The sequence below is a fragment of the Tachypleus tridentatus genome, chromosome 8 (assembly GCF_004210375.1).
Source record: "Tachypleus tridentatus isolate NWPU-2018 chromosome 8, ASM421037v1, whole genome shotgun sequence".
Lineage (NCBI taxonomy): Eukaryota > Metazoa > Arthropoda > Merostomata > Xiphosura > Limulidae > Tachypleus > Tachypleus tridentatus.
The window spans coordinates 112,764,631-112,786,826 of NC_134832.1; the positions used below are offsets into that span (position 1 = coordinate 112,764,631).

Genomic DNA, 22,196 nt, shown 5'->3' on the forward strand with positions numbered 1-22,196 from the left:
GAGTTCTCAGTTATTCAGAAAAACATATTCATTCGCTTTGTTTATATGTAAAGTGATGATACAAGTGAGGCGAACATTCACCAGGGAAATACATGAACTAAAAAATATTATGTTGTGCGTATTTGTAAATCAACATTTCCTAAAAGAAATGTAAAATTCTGCTGAGAAATCACTATATTGTTAGGTGTTAATCAGTAGACCGATTGGAATCTATCTTTTTATCATTTTCGCTGTGTCAATGATCCAATAACAGTTTTACAATTGGAAGAAAAGGCTTTATTATTTGAACATATATTCACGTCTCTTTTCTTTATCAGTTGGTGTGAATAAAACGGTAATTTCACTTTTACTTTACATACAGCACAATCAGTGTTGAAACCTTTAAAGATGTTGGAAAAAAAATCCCGATGTAACATCAACAAAGGAAATGTTGAAACATCTTGAGTCGCATTGAATATAAATATTTCTTGCCAATAAATGTTGTAAGAAAATCATAAACTCTTTGAAAAATAAGTGAATTTATCTCTATTAGTTCTGGTATTTGGTATTTTAAAGCAGCAGAAAACTTTACGTGTCGCACTGTCTAAACAGTTAAGTTAAAGACATCGAAACTTCAAACATACTCATTCAAAATCTAAATCTGTCGACTATATGAAGATCAAACCTTCAGTAATACCTCTGCTTATGAGACTATTCCTATTTGAATAGCTGTATTAAATGATATTGCTATAACACCCATACAGCTGAAAGTGTAAAACGTGTTTAGCGATATACCGCTGATCGAATTTTGGATCTTCGGACCACAATCAGGCACAATAACCACTAGGCACGCCAGAGTCGATAATTAGTAATCAACACTTTAATAAAAATGTAAGCAAGCAGTTTTTACACTACTTTTCTATACATAAAAACATTTTGAAAATAGATTAACCGTATTTAACGCTAATAATAATAATACAAATTGAAACCAATCAAATCCATTAACTTACGAATTACGTTATTGAACTATCCAACACATAGCATAATAGCTGGTAATGTTAACATAAGAGTGTGTGTGTGTGTGTGTGTTAGTTGTAGCAAAGCCACATTGAGCTATCTCCTGCGTCCACCGAATGGAATCGAACCCTTGAGTTTAGCGTTGTAAATCCGTAAACTCACTGCTCTATCAGTAGGGAACAATTTTATATCATAAGGTTATTTGTATTGATTGTGATGTATATGGTTCATGATTATTGATGTTGTATAATTTTTTGATAATGTATTATATTTGATATTTTGTTCACAATGTATATGTATATATAATATCTGAGGTGTGACCGAATGACCATTGTATATTTATTTTAATATCGACATTTATGAAAGTTAAATTTATTTTGAAAAATGTATGTTATTTGTACCGTTGAAAGTATATAGCAAAATTCCCGCCTAGTAACTAGTCACTGTAACCAACGCGAGGCGCCAGAAAACAGTATCTACTGTTGGTTTGCTACAGTTGGTATACTATAAACCTCGAAATCTATAACTCTGAATAACGCTCATTAATCGGGAACATAATATTGCTGGTTAGGAACGTTTATAAATTTCGAACATTATAAACCATTTAACTTCAGCAGATTATTATCGGACGTTAGTATTTTTACAAAAAACGTAATGTAAATTCAGCAGTGAAAAACTTTCGTGTGATCAGTGAAGAGCTAGCTTGCTCTCTTAAGTGAGTTGTACCTGTATCAACTCAGAATTAATTCAATCATCGTGAATCCTCGATAAGCTATCCAAAATTAAAATTATTTGTACGATGTATGTATGTAAAATACTAGTACTTGCCAGCTGAATTTTCTAGAACCTCTCTTTAAAGTTTAAAAGCGCAACACATGGAGAGACATTTTAGTGTCGTTGGTTTGCTATAGTCAGCGTACTATAAATCTTGGAAACTACAACCGTGATAAACTCTTATTAAATGCAAAACTACGGGTATTTGAGTAGGAATGTGTATAAATTTGAAACATTACGCGCTGTTTATCTTCGGAATTTAGTATTTCTACAAGAACATCAGGTAATGTCATGGGGGAAAAACGTGTATTCTGAGTGAAGCAACCAGCTACTTAGCCATCAAAAGAAGTGTACCTGTGTATTAACATAGAAGTAATTCTCTCCCCATGATCCAATAATGAAAGATTCATTTCCAGATTGGATATGAGACTCAATATTTGTTGTATGTTGGTAAATCTTTTGTAAATAAATCATTATTTGTAATAAGTGTTATTATAAACTATATTATTGTTTGTATATTAAAATATATTTCTTTTAAGAAAGAAAACTGTCGATCGACCTAGTCGGCAAATATCATAAATTTAACAGATATCGACATTAAATTAACTTCCAAATTCAGGATAAATAATATCAATACTGAAATCTGATGCTTAGTTATCTATCGAAGTTACTAAAGATTGTATCCAATTATCTATTAGGAACGTTTCGGACACATGTTTCGTTTTATAATGTTATGGAATCCAGAGATTGAGCTCTTTTTGTTTGTTTGTTTGTTTGTTTGTTTGTTTTTTGAATTTCGCACTAAGCTACTCGAGAACTATCTGTGCTAGCCGTCTCTAATTTAGTAATGTAAGACTAGAGGGAAGGCAGCTAGTCATCACCACCCACCGCCACCTTTTGGGCTACTCTTTTACCAACGAATAGTGGGATTGACCGTCACTTTATAACGCCCCCCACGGCTGAAAGGGTGAGCATGTTTGGCGCGACGGGGATGCAAACCCGCGACCCTCAGATTACGAGTCGCACGCCTTAACACGCTTGACCATGCTGGGCCCCAGCTCTTTTGGAAACTCAAACTCAAAACTAAAGTATAGGGATTTTATTTTTTATCATTTGATAAGTATAATGAATGTTTAATGCTCTTGAGTTGTTTCAATACAATGAAACCCGTAAACTGGTTGATCTAAATCCAGTTTGTTAATTAGTTGTTAACGAATTAAAAAATAACAATTGAAAGTATGCTCAGATTGAATTGTTGTGAGTAGCGAATTAGGGCGTTCGATTCGCAATCTTAGTATCCCGTCTCACTAAAACATGTTCGCCCGTACAGCCTTCCAATTTCACTGCTCATTAGTAAAACAGTAGCCTTAGGGTTGGCGGTGAGTAGTGATGATTAGTTACATTTCCCTCTTATCCTTCAGTGCTAAATTCGGGATGGCTAGCATGTAGCTTTGCACAAAAATTAAATAAAAAACTTTTACATATATAATATCCCCCGCTAGTACAATGCTAAACTCAGGGGTTGGATTCCTCTCGGTGGAATCTTCAGATAGGCCGATGTGGCTTTGCGAAATGAAAACACACACAAATATATACTACTAATGTATTTCACTTATTTGTTTACTTGGAGATAATCACAAAGCTACACAATGAGCTATCTGTTCTCTGCTCACCACGGATTTCGAAACCCTGTTTCTACCAGTGTTAGTCCGCAGACATATCGCTGTGCCACTGTGGACATATTAGATTTGATTAATCATATGTATATATATATATATATATCACTTTGCAGTTTTATGAACGTGACCAAATGATGTTTATTTAATACCAAACATAAATTATTATACTATGCTAAGAGCAGTTCTTAAAAGTTTAGAATGAAAACAACTTTTTGCATATTTTATTCAACAAGTTCTGCTACTTTTTACATAACATAAGTACCAAGAAGGGTTGCTTGTTTGCTGGATTTTCCCCATTTCATTTACCGTAAGTAATTGTTAAGGGACAAACCTGTTGTTAACTCCTATGATGTTTGCTTTTTTAAAATATTTACTCTGCTTTGTTTTAACTTTATCGTTTCTCTGATAATCTATATTTGTTTGGAGAAGTTTTACATTATACCAAAACGATAACTAACCCTAAAAGAGACACACACACACAGGGAAAAAGTGGGAGTGATCGTCCACGTAAAGTATGTTGGATTACTAATAAAATCATATTTGGATAATAAGTTGTGCAAAAAACACGCCGAAAGGTTTTTGAATCTACGTACACTAATCTCAGCTTCCCTCACTCTCTTCAGTTAAAAGTTATTTTTCGTTATACGATAAGAGCTGGCCGTTTACAATCACCATCAGAACCCGGGTATAAGGTGCACTATAATATTTGGACTCGAAATGCCCGTGTTTAGCGCGTAGAGCAATACTAACAGATATTTGGTACTTGTGTAGCGAATGGTGTATTGTTGTACTGATCTGTCACGTGTTACTTAATGAACAAACGAATGCTGAATTTAAGACCACTTATAATTTCTATATAATAGTTTTTAAATAATGTGTTATATATATAAACAACATAGAACGATTGAAAATTGCTGTAAATGTATTATACTATAGTATAGTATTAACGCAGAAAATTCCCAAAAATAGAAAGAAAAATTCACTAAAATATATTTTTACTAATCATTGTAAGAAATACCAGCATTTTAACAATCATTTCTAACGGATGACAAAATGAATCTGTTACACATAAATGACTAGATATGACGATGGATGGAACATAAATAGCAGGTGTTGAGACTTTTGTTTACAACTTTGTTTTGGTACTATTTGTTTCGTTCCGATTATCCGAAAGCGAGAAACAATGATTACGAAATTATATAAGATATGTTGATGCCGTTTTCTGACTGAAAATTTCATCACACATACACTGTAACAATACCATTCCCTCGCATATTGTGCATTTCACATTTGAACCGAAAAAGTTTTGGAAAAAAGTACACATTATGTATATGCGGGTATTTATGATACTTGTAAAAACGATGAACGTGCTTGATTTACTTATTCATTCATTCACATATTTTGTCTTCTGTTTTTGTGAGAAAATCAGTTATATCTGATCATGTTTCAAATTCTTACATCCATCAAAATAACCGATTCTAATATTCATCTTATTTTAAAAGCACAAAGATTTCAGTGTGACGTAATTAAATCTGAAATGAGTATTGCTTGAAAGGTAAATATGACTTACTAACAGAACAAATATACGGATGGGAGGTAAAACCAAATTTCTTATTGCGCAGGATAAAAGTACTTCTTTATATGCATAATAATTTAACATATTCCAAATAGTTAAAGGTCTTATATAGATAGCCATTTGCAAACTAACTTAACTTAATTAACGATCTAAATATTTAAAATCGCACCAACATTTGAAAATATTTTTATTATACTCAGCCTGACATGAGACTTCATATGTTCCAACTAATTTTTAAATATTTATTATTTGGTTTACATAAAGTGTGATCAAGAATTAATTTTTTTTTCTTCTGAAAACTGTCTTTTAAATCCAAGCAGGAGTTTCATTAATTTCATTAAGCTTGAAAGTGTAAGATATATTCAGCTAGACGTTGTAAACGCCAATAGTAAGTTGTATAAATATATTTGTTTCTGTTTGATAAATATTTTGTTTACAAATTAAACTGTTTGTTTGTTTTAATTACCTCACAATCATTCGGTATAAGTATGTCTTTGTTCTTGTATTTAGTATCCTATGCTATTGGTAAGAATGCGTTTTAATTGGTACTATGATATACGTCTGGTAAGAAACTTAGCACCCAAAAATGTTCAAACAATATTCAAAATGTAAACAAACTTATAATGATTGTAAGTACGTAAAGTTGATGTTTTAATATTACACGTGAATCTCTTAAGATAGGAAATCTGGATTATGAGATAAATTATAATACGAAAGAAGGACATCGAAGAAAAATGCTAACATTTATAAGGGTTTCAATAATTGTTAATATCTTGTTTAGAGATAGCCGAATGAAGGTAGAATTACTTATTCTAAAGCAAGTGGGAAACACCCCTGTATACAAACAACTCTACCCAGTATTGATGTTATGTACCGAAAAGTAGTAGAACATGTTTAGTAAAATATTAAAGTGCGTTGCTTGCATTCAGTGCTTCCAGGAACTATACATAACTTAGTATAAAAGCATGTTTTTGTTGTTAGATAAAAATATCATTGTGTATTCGAATGTTATAACAAAAACGCAGATATGTCTAGATGATATATTGTCATGAGACAGGTTCAAGGAAACAAAGAGTTACGTAGGTAATATAAAGAAATACTTTTTAAGAAAACAGGTTTTCCCCAGTAATACTTACCATACCTTTTTCTTCTAAATATTTTCACATAAACATATGTGTAATCTTTTATTATGAAACACCACTTTTACTAGATAGGGTCTTATTACCTTCTTATTTGTCAAATTTCTCTGTAAAGCTACTGTTCACATTATCTTTTTACTGTAAGTATAAGTTTTAAGAAGATTAATTCAGTGAAGAGAAAAACCAGTTTTAGGTTTGTTGAAACGTAAACACCAGTAGTTTACGACAATTGACCACAAAAACATAATATTTTTGAGATAATTCAAAATCATTAGCAATGTAAAACATTATATGCTTACCAATAATTAAGAGTATACACGAGATCTATGACCACTGCTTGTATCGTGCAAACCCGTTAACTGTTGTTACAGTATTTGTAAGGAAAGCAAAAAAGGGTGTATTTTTCGCTGAACAGAGAGTTATCCCTTGCTTGAGACTAGATGTTAATTTTGTTTTAATGTGAATCCAATTATTTTATCTTAAACTAAATAATAACAGAAACAATAAATAAACGTTATTTAAAAAAAACTGAGTACATAAGAACACGTAAGAAATGTTTCAGAATAATTTTTGTCAACGGTTTAGTCGGATGAAACTATGGTATGTGAATATCATTATAATAATGGGACGACAAATATGAAAACTGAAAGTGACTTGTCGGAGGTAATTTTCTGTAAATCGATACACACGCACTTGTATATACTAAAATACATCGCTTTAGTAGTATGCTAAATATAGGTAAATATTTTTCAAGTTCGTAACAACTGATATACAGACTTGAGGTTTAATAATTCATAACTCTGACCTGTGACATATTAATTTGTTTAATAATCTTTAAGCGTTATGACTGAGGTATCAAAAAAGTTGAGTATTTTAATATTGACTTATATAAGTGAGACGAACGTGAAACATTTATCTACCTTTAGACTTCGGTATTTGGTATACTCAAAAAGATTTAATTACCCTCACACATACACAAACACACACACTATCGTGCCATAAAGAGGAATTACTTTGGAACCTCTGTCTCCAGTAAAGAAAAAATTAAACATTTGGATACAAACATTTTTGTATCTTTAAGTTCCTAAAATCCAGAGTACGATTAATATAACCTTATGACAGAAGATTTTGAAAATACTCAATGTTTTTAAATATATTTGAAACTTAGTTTCAAATATGATGTACAATGTTTTTTTAAAACTTCTATTTATCATCAAATGCACTGTAGAGGATCTTCCAGTCCAAATTAGTAAAAGTTAACGAGCATGATCTAACACGTAATGTTAATAAAGTAACCATAACAGCTATAAAACGTTACTTTTCAAATTAAGAGATGTTGATAACTGTAACTCTCTGTTTTATTCTCAACAGGAAGGCAATATTAAAATGATTGAAAACTGTGTTAACGGTTAGAAATTATGTATTTGATTTTAAATAACTATTGATTAGAACTCGTGAGCTAGATATAAATTAAAGAAATAGTTCGTGTGAAAGAGGTTTGTATCTTTTTTTGTCAGGGAAAATTCATTTGCTTGAAACCGAATGTTAATTTTATTTTAATGTGAACGCAACTGATATTTGACATTAAATCATAACAGAAACGCTAGGTAAAGATTATAAAAAAAAAGAATTGGTTCCAAGTTGACATTGGTCAAACATTTTATACTATTAAGTTTAAACTATTTCAAGTCATTTTCAGTAAATATTTATTAAGTTTTACATTCTTGGACAAAGCTGGGTTCATTTTAACGGTAGCATAAAAACACTAACTGCGTTTTTTCTTTTCTGTTCTCCATATTTTCTATATTTTCTTACCATGCCTACGGTTAGAAAATATATATTTTTATTTCTGGTTTTAATTTAATGCCGTTCGATGCCGGAGTTAAAGTAAAATTACATTATTTTTGCGTTTCATTTCTGAGAATCCAAAACAACTCACAAATTAATACATGATATGATCGTCTTTATTTTTCAGAATATCATTAATCCGCTTTGGCATCGAGAACACGAGTTGACTGCAATCTTTAGTAATTTTTAGATCGTGGTACCAAACCTCAATTATGGCCTCAATTAGCTTATCTTTCGTAGTACAGTCTTTTCCCCGAAGTCTTTCTTTACAAATCGCCAAAATATTTTCAGTAGGATTTAAGTCCGGAGAGTTTTCAGGCCAGTCCAGCATCTATATTCGCGTTTTGTCATAAAATTTTTCACAAGTTTCGATGTGTGGCACTAAGCCAGATCTTGCTGAAAAATGTCAGATCCATTTGGAAATCTCTTTTTAATTTCTGGAACGACTCCTCTGCAAAACTTCAATGTACGGTGATCCTCGCATCATACCTTCTCGATATGTAAGCCTCCGACGCCATAGTAGCTTAAAAAGCCCAAGACATCTTCTTCAAGGGATGTTTAACGAACTGATTGATGTGAGATTCTCGAAGTTTCTTCCCTGGAGATCTGCGAACATGCAGACTTCTTTGACCCTGTACGAAGAAATGATTCTCGTCACTGAATAACACCTTCCTCCATTGTTCTTGCGTCTAGTTCTTGTATTTCAGACCCCATTGATACCGGTTTTTCTTCATTGAGTTGGTAAGAAGTGGTTTTTTGACTGGTCTCCTTGCCCCTCTAACGCAATTTCAAATGACGTAATATTCCTCAAAATTTCGTCATATATCCCCAATATAGATCTAACGTACTGCAAAACACATCTAATGACGCCGTCTGTCTGAAAAAATGACTATTAAAGGAAATCAGCGGGTCCAGCGAGCCTACACCGGCCGCCATGCTGAAAATATTGTAAAATGACCATTTGTTTCAATTAAGTTGCACAAGCGTGTATATGCTTAAAGTAGTTAAAGTCTTTAAAACATTTAGCATGTCGCAATTCTCACTTTGTTCTTTTTGCTCATAAAAGATCTCGACGTTATGAGTTATGACAATCGGTTTGTAAAATACTGTGTTTGTGTTCTTCTTATAGTAAAGCAACAAAGAGCTATCTGCTCAGCCCAGCGAGGGGAATCTAACCCCTGATTTTAGCGTTGTAAATCCGAAGACATACCGTTGTACTAGCAGGGGGCATAAAATATTGAAACAATTTAATCTCTTATTTGCCCTAAATGTCAAGATACGTTTTAAAGATATTTCACGCATTTTCATTTTCCTTCATTTCTTGTAAACGCGTAATTATTGTATATTTGTGCTGTTATATATCGCTAAACATGTCCCACAGTTTTGGTTGCATGGGTGTTTTAACTTTACCATTTAATTCCACTCTCACTTTAAAATTAGCTGCAAATTCAGAAGAAGCTACTGAATGTTTGCTCTTAACTTATTCAACAGTTTTAGATTACGGATAGGTCTGTTTGAAGTTTTGACGGTTCTAACTTAATTGTTTGGGTGATTTGACACGCAAAGTTTTCTTCTGTTTGAAATTACCAAATAACGAAAACAATATTGATATATCCACTTCCTTATTCATAAAGCTAAAAAATAAACTTTCATACAAACAAGCTGTTCAGTTGAAAATATAATATTAAAATATGTACGTGTCAAGCATCTCAACGACCCAGTATAGCCAGGTGGATAAGGCGCTTGACTCGTAATCTGAGGGTTTAGGTTCGAATCCCTATCACACCAAACATGCTCGCCATTTTAGCCGTAGAGGTATTATAAGGTGATTGTCAATCCAATTATTCACTGGTAGAATAGTAGCCCAAGATTTGGCGGTTGGTGATAATGACTAGCTGCCTTCCGTTTAGTCTTACACTGTTAAATTAAAGAAGACTAGTGCAAATCTTCTTCGTGTAGATTTGCGCGATGTTACAAAACGAACAAACAAAGCTCTTCAAACCTGACTTTATGGCTACGAGAACTTTCTTTCAACTTGTTTCTAGTTGCTTGATATTGCCAGGGGTTATATATAAAAATAACTTACATGTTTGGTAAGTTTGAAATATTTACAGGCTATATTCTCTTTGGGTAAGTCTCATACTTTTATCTTTGTTCTTAGATATTCGTACAAAGCTAAGCAAACGATATTTGTGCTAATCACCCTTATTTTTTAGCTGATAGACTAGCGTCAAAGCAACTGGTTAACAATACCCACCGACCATTTTAGGGTAATTTTTGTTTTGCCGAATAGGGAGACTTATTATTCTCTTAAAGCGCATATAATGTTTTTAAGTAAGTGGTTTAAAATGAGAAACGAACGTACTTGTCAATAATAGAAACACAATAACTATAATGTTGTATTCTCCAGCAAATGCTTGAAGACATTGATAGTGCAGACAACAAGTTGCTGTTAAGAATTAAAAATACTTTTAATTTGAATAATGAAGCCCCAGATGAACAATCAGCTAAAACATCGTGCATTAAAGTGATAAAGAAAAGGAAAATTCAAGCGGCAGGCAGAAAAACTCTCATATATTTTTGAGTTTCGACTGGTATCACAAATATTGGGCTACGGTATCTCTTCTTTGTACTTACATTATTTCTCACCAAAACATTACGCTTTCATAATGCTTAAAAAATAGTATTATTGATAGATGTTTGCCTAATATGACGTCTATCCTAGTTGATGCGTTATTCTCGTACTGAACAAAATATAGTCTGAGTAAGGCACTCCAGAGACACATGTGAAATGTTATTTATTACAAAACTTTGATTCCAACTTTATAATGGATTAAACGATTGGGGTCTAGCATTGTACTTTATCACGAATATTGTATCTTTTATTGTTATTTCTTCGTAACCTATTCGCATTTTAAAATAATAAAATTTTACGATTGTATAAAGAGAAGACGATTTTGCTTTTGAATTTCGCACAAATCTACTCGATCTACAAATCTAGCTATCTGTGCTAGCCTTCCCTAATTTAGCAATGTAAGACTAGAGGGAAGGCAGCTAGTCATCACCACTCACTGCGAACTCTTGGGTTACACTTTTACCAACGAATAGCAGGATTCACCGTCACATTATAACGCCCCCACGGCTGAAAGGGCGAGCATGTTTGGAGCGACTGGGATGCGAACACGCGACCCTCAGATTACAAGTCGCACGCCTTAACACGCTTGGCCATGCCGGGCCAGACGATTTTGAATAGATGAATTGAAACGTGTTAATAATAATATTCAAATTTTAAACAAGTTATACCTTATGTTTTTCAGTTCACAATTGTGGGTTTAAAGAATTGTTAGATTTAAGGAACTCGAAACAGAATGTTACCAATCTGAACATGGTGAGCAAAAAAACCCACTTAATAAATGCTTGTGATTCTATTTTATATATAATGCTTTCCGGATTGTACACTGATATGAGTCTTTAACTACTCTAAGCCTATCTGAACAAAAGTGCATTTTATGAATAATTTCTCTTCGAGACGCCTAAACAGGTTTCACTAAATATTAGCAGATAAAACAAGAAATTTTTTTGTTATTGTTAATGACAGTAACAATCATATATAATAATAAGCTTCTTTCTTTTCTTCAACTTTATCCAGAAACATACATGATATATATCATCTTCTTCATTCCGTCATATACAGAGACAGCTCTACGGAAATGGCCTTAATAACACACACTAACTGTTTCTTTTTCACACTCGTTAAGATGAGATGAAACAATGTTGAAATATATAAAGTGGCTTTTGCAATCGTTTATTGGCTTAAATAAAGATTTTAACTGTGTTTTATAAAAATGTTCTTCTTTTGTGGATTTTAATATTTTATGCTGGAATTAGTTCTCCTATCGGTCAAGAACCGCCACATTGTAAAGCCAAAAAAGAAACATCTTAAACTAGAAAAATGTTGGGAGAGACAGTCTAGGAAGATTCTTTCTATCTCACAAAACTTATATGTTTTCGCTATATCTAATTAGTTATTGAGATTTGTTGGGTTAACGTACTGAAATATATTTTCAAAATTATTTGGACTTAACCCTCTATTTCGGTTATATTATTTGGATGAAATATTTTGTAGTTACTTGGTGCATTTTTTTTATGATTTAATTTTGTCATGTTATTTGTTTGAATAGTTCTGTTACCTATTCATTTATTAAAAATAAACTTTTCTTCTTTTAAATACTGCAAGTTAGTTGTTATTTCAGTAAACATAGTGTTAAAACAAACTTTTCCGTATATAGTTTTTCAGACTTTAAGTCATCGGTCTAGCTTCCTCATCAAGGCACGTGGAACTTCTTATTGAAGGTCTTCAAGATATTGCTTCTGATGTTGTTCAGAAATAGATGTGACAAATTTATTTATGAAGATACTTTGGTGAGAGCATCTTTCTGTTAAACCCAAGTGGCTTCATAGGATATCACATAACTTAGCTGTAGAATTTTTCCAGCTAATCATGAAACGATTTTGCACACATTTAAACTTTAATGCTACATTAAATAAGAGATAAATTGTAATTGATTTTGAATTTTCAGGGCACTTGTAAAGGAAATGCAACACTTAATTATTATATAACTTTGTATCATTTCTACCAGAGTATATATTTATATAAATAAACGTTAATGTTTGTGAATGTCTATTTGTTCAAATTTCTTGATGAATCAGCACCAAACCTGACATTGTGATACAGGATGACGCGACGAAGGTCATAGGGTTTTGGAAAAATTGTTTGAAATTGCTTTCTATTAATAACAAACATATACCCGCTTGCAGGATAGTTTTAAGTTTATGGACTCACAACTCTACGATCCGGGAATAGATTCACCGCTTTGGTCATTGGAAGTAGCTCAATGTGGTTTTGCATCAATCCAAACAATAATAATAAACCTATACAGCACGATAAGGTTTGAATAGATTGTTATATTTTTAATAGATTTAATTAACTTCTAAGTACAAAGATTCACAATGGGTTTTTTTTTTCTGCGATATGCCTACCTCAGGTACTAAAACTCGGTAGATTTGTAAATCAGCAGACATAATGCTGTACAACTAGAAGCAGATTATGAAAATTACAGTTTGCCAAAAAATAACTAAAGCCAAAAGATTATCACATTATTCACTTTTTCTTGTATTAAACTTGTATATTCAATAATATTTATATTTTATTTTTCAGGGTCTTCTGTTTAACATGTGAGAGCTGGAAATTTTCTGATTGATTTCTGTCATTCTTGTACTTATACTAAAGATGTCTTTTAAAATGTAAACTAGTTATCTTTACCGAAAATGTCAATAAAAACATTTAATATTTTGTTTGGTCATTGTTATATATCCCTGTTGTAATTATAAGCAAGACCTTGAATACTGAAACATTCACAAACGACAAAACAATTTATAGGGAAATAAAAATTTTTTTTAAGGTTTCGTTTTCATTGTCCACGGTGAATAATTATGAGTCATGAGTGATTCAGCAGAAAGTTAAGAGGTCTTATTTCATACTTCCTGTTTACAGAGGTGGCACAGTTTTGTTTAGGAAGGCTGTTCTGCAAAACAATTTTGAGTTGATAAGAATAATGCTCTATAAAGAATATATTGTTTGGGGAGCAGATTTCTCTTTGTCTAACACAAGTGTTTCAGTTACTCTCGGGCGCTCATAGGTGAACTATCTCTCTTCACCCATTTTGGAAATGTCTTCATATCCGCCGCCTCTCCAAATTTTAATGAAAACATACAGAGATCAACCTTTCAGATTCAAAAAGTTCTACAAAGTGTTTTGAAGTATTTAACCCCCATGCATAAGGAATAAACAAGAAATTAATGTCTTTGATATTTAAGGGACAAAACGGTTGTTTTCACTATCGTTTAGGGACGGTATACCAAGGTGGTTAAGGTACTCGTTTTGTAATCTGAGAGTCGCGGGTTTACATATTTGTCACACCAAACATGCTCACCCTCTGAGCCGTAGTGGTGTTATAATGTGATTGTGCATCCCATTATTCGTTGGTAAAAGAGTTGACGGTGGGTGGTGATGACTAGCTGCCTTCTCTCTAGTCTTACACTGCTAAATTAGGGATTGCTATTGCAGATGGCCCTCGTGTAGCTTTGGACGATATAAAAAACCACCTTGGCGTTAAATGATAATTTCAGTTTTATACATCACACTGATTTATTTGTTCTGGATGACATAAACCTTTAATCCGTGCGCTATGAAAATAAAAATTTAACACATCCCAGAGTTCTATACCAGAATCGGGTCCCTAAGTAACTAACATTTAATGTGCATAAGAAGTATTTTTTCAAAATTAAAGTCTCATTTTTTTTTATTTTCCCGGAATTGCTCAAAGGAAGTTGCCGAGAGGAGTCATGTGTTTTTACCATAGTCTTTTGAGTGTCAGTCAGTGATCAGATACTAAAATTATATTATATAAAGGATGTGTAACTTTGCAGTTTGCTCTGTCTTTACATCAGTAAGACGCGTGCATGTCATAAATAATAAGAATTATGCACTCTGTAGACCACAACAGGAAATAACAGATGAACGTAAAATGTGAGAAAAAAATATTTATTACTCTTAATTCTGAATCTACTTATTCTATAAAACAGAACACTTTTAGGGACAAGTATAATTTGTATAATGTTTAATATAATATATATATAGACACTTTGATTAAATCGATTTAAATTGAATCTCCACTCTACTTCCAAATAAAAAAAATTTAATGCACCTCACCTTTAAAATGGAGTATTAATCTTTTGAATACCTAAAACAATAAGGACAATTTTCCACAAACTAATGTATCTCCACCTGATCAGTTGTTGGTTCTGAATCTGCCGTAAATCTAAAAAACAGGATATTTGTCCCTCTGTACTTTGCGGGAAATCCAGCAATGGGTTTAAACAGTGTAATAGCGAAAGCTTTCTTCTGACTCACTGAGGTATGAATGGATTAGATCTTCACAAACTGTGAACTGGAGAAAATTGTGCCTTCTTCTTTAATTCAGTAGAATAAACTAAAAAATGTGTAACTTTTCACACCTTCACACAATGAATTTTTACGCGAAAAATAAATGTTAACGTCCATTGCTTTTAAAACACCTCTACACTAAGTTGGAATAGCTTTATTGCTATTCGCTTTTCATATCAATTGAAATGTAGCATGTGAAATCGTATACAAAAAGTGGCTGTTAACTCTTACTAGTTCAAATTGCACATCGCTAATCAGTAGTTTGCCTTTTAATAGGTTGAGAGTTGATTTTCTTGATATTTCAGCTAGGGAAAAGATAAAATGGTTAATTTTTAGTATGATCTTAATTTTAGCTAAATTTGCCAGACTTTCTGTAAGCAGTCATCAGAGAATGATACGATTTTGTAAGAAACTTCATTAAAACTAGACAATAATATTTCCAATTATGTAAATGACTTAAAGTATAACTTTTACCTGTGACATATTAATTTGATCTTTGTAATCTTTCCTCTAATTTGATAAAAAAGTAAACAATTATTCCTTTGAGGTATTAAATCCTCTTTATATGAAATTTCAACATCAACAGAAAACCTTTTTAATTATATTGAAATCAATTCCCAGCTCCCAGGCACTGTTAACTGAGATCTTATATGTATATATACATATATACTGCGACCAATAGATTAAATACAATACATCGTCAACTAATTATACAACTTATATCATCTTAAACGTATAACATGATACAAATAAGCTGATGATAATAAAATTATACTTCACGTGAAAGTGCATTAGCACAGATGTATCAACCCCTTTGACGAGGGTTATCTTCAAACCATATTATATTAATGTTAAACTTCCATTTAACAGCATTCTTTTCTTACCTTTTATTTGATTCAAATGGTCGATGGGTTGTGATCAGTGTAAGTGACAATATATTGTTGAAATGCAGATATACATGTATTGAAATATTCTGAAGCCAATGTTTCTTTATCCACGGTTGAGTAATTCTTTTGGTGAGAGTTAAACATTTTAGAAAAATAACAAATATGGTATTCAGTGTCTCTGTTGTTTAAAATCCAACCGAATAAAAGGTAAATACCAGTCACTTTTACTCGATTCCGTAATGGAATTTTCCAGCTCATAAGGCATTTTCTCACGCATTTTATCAGCCTTGATTGGATACACACGATAGGGACGTTGTTTCACAACAGAATATTGACCTACATAACGTCATAAATGGCAATTTTGGTTAGATTAGGAACGTCCGCAAATATACACACATATTCGTTAAATAAAGTAGCAAGTTGATTTTTCACTTCACAAGGATCCGCAAATCTGGACCGAAACCTGGAAACATAATTCAGTAAGTACATTTCTTTCGGGTCATTTATAAACTACTGTTCTTTCGGTAACTTCAAAGGACAACGCACTGAATGGCCAAACACCAAATTGAATGGACTAAACCCTAACGACTCCTAAACTGACTCACGAATAGCAAATAATAATAAATTAACTCCTTCATCCCAGTCCTTCTCATTATCCAGAGAATAAGTCCGAATAATATTTTTAAGGTAGACTAGAATCTTTCAAGAACACCTTGCGATTCAGGATGGTAGGTGTTAGATCTCATCTGTTTAGCGACGAGCTGGTAAACGATTTGTTGAAAAACCCCGACATAAAATTTGATCCTTTATTACATTGAATTTCATAAGGCAAGTCAACAAAAGTAAAGTAATTTATCACTGCCTTAGATTTTTTTGCTGAAATATTTCTTAAAAGGATGATAACTTCAGAAAATCGAGTGGATGCACACATAATTGTCAACAAATACTGATGTTTTAATGGAATTTTTGGAATGGACCCAACAGAGTCAATAATTACACGACGAAAGAAATCTTCGAGTGCTGGGATAGGTTTCCAAGAAAAACAAAAGAAATTTTATGGTTCGAGTTTCCAACCAATTGACATTATGACAATTTTTGATAAACCGAGAAACATCTTTCCTAATTTTTTTGGCCAAAATAAATATATCATAATTTTGTTACGCGTCTTGTTGATTCCTAAATGACTTCCCAAAGGTAGTTCATAGGCAACTTTCAATATTTGCGAACGATATGCTTTTAAAACAGTAATTTGATAAAGCCTCCTTCTTTGAAGTTGATACATTTGGTTGCCTCCAGTTTCTAATGAGCACCCCATTTTGACAAAAGTTATCGTTTGAAACTTTTTTCAATACATTCTTTTGGAGTACACATTTAAACAGTGAAGAGATCTGTGGATCCTTTTCGTGCTCACGAATGAGTTTGCTTTTGGCAAACGGAAATTCACCAGGTGAACCAGATCCCTCACGTCCTTTTTTGCTTTCCGTCAGACTTGTAAGATGGACAATCAATCATGAGATCCAATAATTGTCACAAATTTACATTGTTCTCTGAACACGTATCTATTATTTCATTTTGGCTTAATTTCTTATCCTGAGCTCGAGTCACTGAGCATGAGGGAATCACTTCTAGATTCTCCTCAACAACTTCATCCTACTTGAAGCTCGGCAAAAATTTTTCCCCCAGCCAAATCGTTTCCATACAATAATTATACATACTTAATTGAGAGAGGTGGTCTTGCTCCAGACAGAACTGGTACCGAATCTAGATCTGATGTCAAGTAAATTTAAAAGAAAAGAACTTTTATAAAGCCACCGTCCACTTACTGAGTCAAAACAGGTTCAGCAGTGGCAGTATTCATAACTAAAGGCAATACACCTTCTAACAACAAAATATGTATTGGTATAGGATTAGCAGTAATATTCATCAAAAACAAACATAAAAGGTTTAGATCCTTCCATATCAGCATCAGTCTTTTTAACATTGGCTAAATAAACAACATCAAGTGATCTGGTGAAACTATGTCCATAAGTGTACATAAACGCATTGGATGTTGCATTCTTTTCTTTTTCAAACTCCAACAGTCAGACATAATATGATCAGAATCAACATTTTAAATTTTTGTTCTATGAGCTTCTGTAAATTTTGTTTTGACAAAAAATTGTTATCTGAGATAAGAGAGAATCTTTCATACCAAGAATTGAGCAAATTATTTAAACTATTTAATCTCTGTGCTTTAAGTATCCTAAAAGTCGCAGTTTTCTTTTCGTTATGCTGTTTCAGACTGAGTCGAATGTATTGTGAGCTATTCCAGTCAGTCTCTAAAATAATGAAACAATTCATTTCTTTTTGTTCTGAGCGTCAGACCACATTTTGATCATAAGAGAATTTTAACAATTTCTGATATTCTTGTCATTAATGCGAAAAAAGTTCATTACCTGATTCTGAGTAAAATGAGTACCTCTCGATAACTTTTCTTCTACATTTATATTATGTTCATTAACATATTTAGGGTATTAATGTATTAAATTAGAAATGTTCCGGTAATAAATGTAAAGATCAAACAAAGGTAATAAAATGACACGTATAGATAACAACGTGTAAGAAAATGATAGATTTTTACCACGGGCAAATATCAACATTCTCACGTATCATAGTCGATAGAAGGAAGTGCATCTATAACCTGTATTGATATTCTCCGAATACGTTTATACAAATTGATTATTACTTTCAGTTTTTCTATATTTTTAAACTAGTTCTTAATTAATTAACAAGTATTGGAAACATCATAAATACTTAAATATCTGTTGTTGTATATATATTTTGGCATATTTTCACGCTCTAAGAATTTTGACTCTATCACTTTGTTTTGTATACTCTTGAGTTCTGTTAAGATTATAGTTCTACATAAACAAAAATTATTAACCAACTTAAAGCATCATTATATTCATTACAGATTAGTAGTTTTGTTACTTGCAAATTTGTAATTAATTTGCTATCAAAGGCGTCGCTTGCAATTACATTTTGCAAAACCCCTTCTACTTCAGGTTGTGGAATGGTCTATTGAACTTATTCTTAATGCAGGAATAAACAAGTTTAAAATAATAATGAAAAGTTTTATAATATATGAAGACAAATCAGTGTGTAAAGTACAGCCTTTCTACATAAGAATTTTCATTAAACTTATCTAAAATCGATTTTCAGCTTTCTAATATGTACTTTTATAAGCATATCAAATAATAACATGGACGGATAAAAGTAAATAATACATTTGAAAGAAGTAATCTATATATTTGTATATATATATATACAAAGAAGAATTCAGATATAAATAATTAAAATATACATTAGTTTTGTATAGGTTACTTCATAATTAACTTCTATACTACTTAAATTATAGATAAATGTTTCTTTGAAACAAAACTGGTTCCTGACGGAACTCAATGGTAGACTGAATCTAAGTCTCCGTCCATAGACCCTTGTTACCCAAGAAAAATCGCACTCTGCACATTGACAATATGGGTGCGTTAAAGAGTGAGGTGTGAAAATTCATGTAAGATATTGATGGTATTTACTAGCTACTTATGCTCTAATATCTCAATAGTATGTTAAGAATGCCAATATTAGATTTGTTTCATTAGAAGTTATTGTGTTGCTTGAATCTGATAAACGTGAAATGGTAGATCATAAAATAATACTAGAAATCCATGCAATCTTTATGTCTTACAGCTTTACAAAATTATTATATAATATTTCATCACACTCACGAAATTCTTTCTGTAATCTGATGGTTTAATGATTGTTTTGTAAAATTATTAATAAGATTTTTACAGAAATTTAACAAGAAATGAAAACGATATCGCTATGCAATAAGGAGTCTTAAAATTTATCTCATGCAATACGATACTTGTAAACAAAGCGGAATTTTCAGAACGACTTAATAAGCAAATAAAATTTCCAGGACAAACAATTCAGTATCATCGTTCGTAATAAAAACAACCTATTCAAACACCTCTTAAACAAAAATTTGTGATAATCATACTAGAAAAATATTTAAGTTAAACTGTGCGTCAATCAAAATTGAGAAATTTAGGCAAATATGTTTTTAAATACAATATAAATCAGCTTTTGACTTACAATTATTTGTAAGGGATATTTTATGTAAGGTAATAGTTTCTTTGTTTGTTTTTGAATTTCGCATAAAGCTACTCGAGGGCTATCTGTGCTAGCCGTCCCTAATTTAGCAGTGTAAGACTAGAGAGAAGGCAACTAGTCATCACCACCCACCGCCAACTCTTGGGCTACTCTTACCAACGAATAATGGGATTGAGAGTCACATTATAACGCTCCCACAGCTAAAAGGGCAAGCACATTTGGTGCGACGGGGATTCGAACCCGTGACCTCATATTACGAGTCGAACGCCTTAACCAACCTGGCCATGCCGGCCCAGGCCGTAATGTAATATATAGCACGACGAGTGACATATAAAGACTTCAATGCTGGTAATGTGATGTCATGTTATAAAGTCTTAAAAATTAGATTTAGCCTGTGGTATTCGGCTACGACAGCAGAACATAGGCCTTCTGGTGATGTTTTTATTTGTTTATTTACTTAACCAAGCCAACAACTAAAAATATATATACACAGTATTCTGTGTTAAAGCTGGTATTCTTTATATTTGATAATGAGATTGAATTTATATCGACGTTACATTTGTTGGTACATTTGATGTTGTCTGGTTCACTAAAATTTGATTGTTATTCTTTTTTGAAAAAAAACATCCTATCTTTACAGCTGCATCTACGTATTCTATTTTAGTATTTTTTTGTATTTTTATGTACTGTTATCAAGTAAAAAGAATAAATACAAAAACTTCAAAATTAAAACTGTTGGGGAAATTATTTTAAGAACATCACTATATGCTACTTCTAAATATATTATGTATACGATAATATATGGGCAATAAATGCAAACTATAAGTTTTTATTATATCTTAAGTGACTAAAACACTCACACAATTAATGCTTCTAAGTACACAATTTCATAGCTTTATTTGAAGGCTTTCAAAATCTTAAAATAAACACTCTACACACCATCCTCAAAAGTGTAAACCGTATAATCCAATGTCATTAATCATATGACTCAGTACTAATAGTTAATTTATATAAGGAACTTAAAATCACGCAACGTATATACTTTCTGACTTCTCAACTTCCCATCCTTATTGTAAACATGATAATTATTTTAATATGTTGTATTGTTTCTATAGATTCTTTAATGTTTCTAGCTACCATATCATTCAGCTTTGCCAATATAACAGTTTCTTTGAACTGAATGATATGACCAGTACTTATATGTTCAGCTAGCACAGAGGTTTTACTGTTATTTTTAACACTTCTTTAATGTTCGATTATTCTCAACTTTAAGTTTCTATTTATCTGCCTAAAGTAAACACAACTACAACATTTATCTTCAATTTTGTAATTGCCTATTTTCTTCCATTATATTAATTACATCTTTAGTTTAATTTAATATTTAACTAATTTTATTCAAACGCTTTTAACTCGGAATAAGACTGTTATTACGAAATTCTTGAGATATGAAATATTCAGTCTTGATTGAATTTTCTTTCCTTCGCACGAAAAGTTGAACAAAAATTCAGCTTGGCTCACTAATGAAAGAATACTTGCCGTAAAATTCTTATATGTGTGAGATGTGTAACTACATTTTGGTTTCTAATTTTGTTTTCATTCCTTTAAATCTCACGATCAGTTATTTTTTGGAACTACGCTAGCCGTCCCTAAATAATTAGTGAAAGGTTAGAAGAAAGGCAGCTAGTCACTACTACCAACCAACAGCTCTTGAGCAACTTTTTTAACAATGAATATGGGAACTGATTGTCATATTATAAAGCCCTCATAACGATGGCAACATGCAAAAAATACAAAACTGACATTGTCATGTTATGGTAGGCACCAGTATTGTGTAAGTCGATTCAAAACATGCTTTGATTATTAAAAGAGTATACAGGTTCTCACTACAAGGTCGGTCTATTAAACGATCTCGTAACAATTTTGTAATTCTGGGTAACTTGAGCGTCTGGTCTCCATCAAAATTAAAAGTAAAGTAAAAGTAAAATTAAAGGTAAAGTTCTACTACAATACTAATGTTCTTAATATCCAAGTAGTGGAAAAACTACTCGATTGTATATTAAATATTTAACTTCGTTGTTCATATAATACATGATCACTAACTTTTTATAACTTGAATCTTCAATCCACTTCCAAATAAAC

The 22,196-nt window shown here is 32.0% G+C and overlaps 2 long non-coding RNA genes across 3 annotated transcripts in view; both read left to right on the plus strand.

Annotated features, from left to right (window-relative positions):
* LOC143223224 (uncharacterized) overlaps positions 1-22,196 on the plus strand; it is a 334,153-nt gene that overhangs the window by 225,681 nt on the left and 86,276 nt on the right. The window lies entirely within an intron of this gene.
* LOC143224252 (uncharacterized) lies at positions 12,302-13,365 on the plus strand. The gene is made up of 2 exons (XR_013013292.1): positions 12,302-12,434; positions 13,231-13,365. It is a non-coding gene; the product is annotated as an uncharacterized LOC143224252 (long non-coding RNA).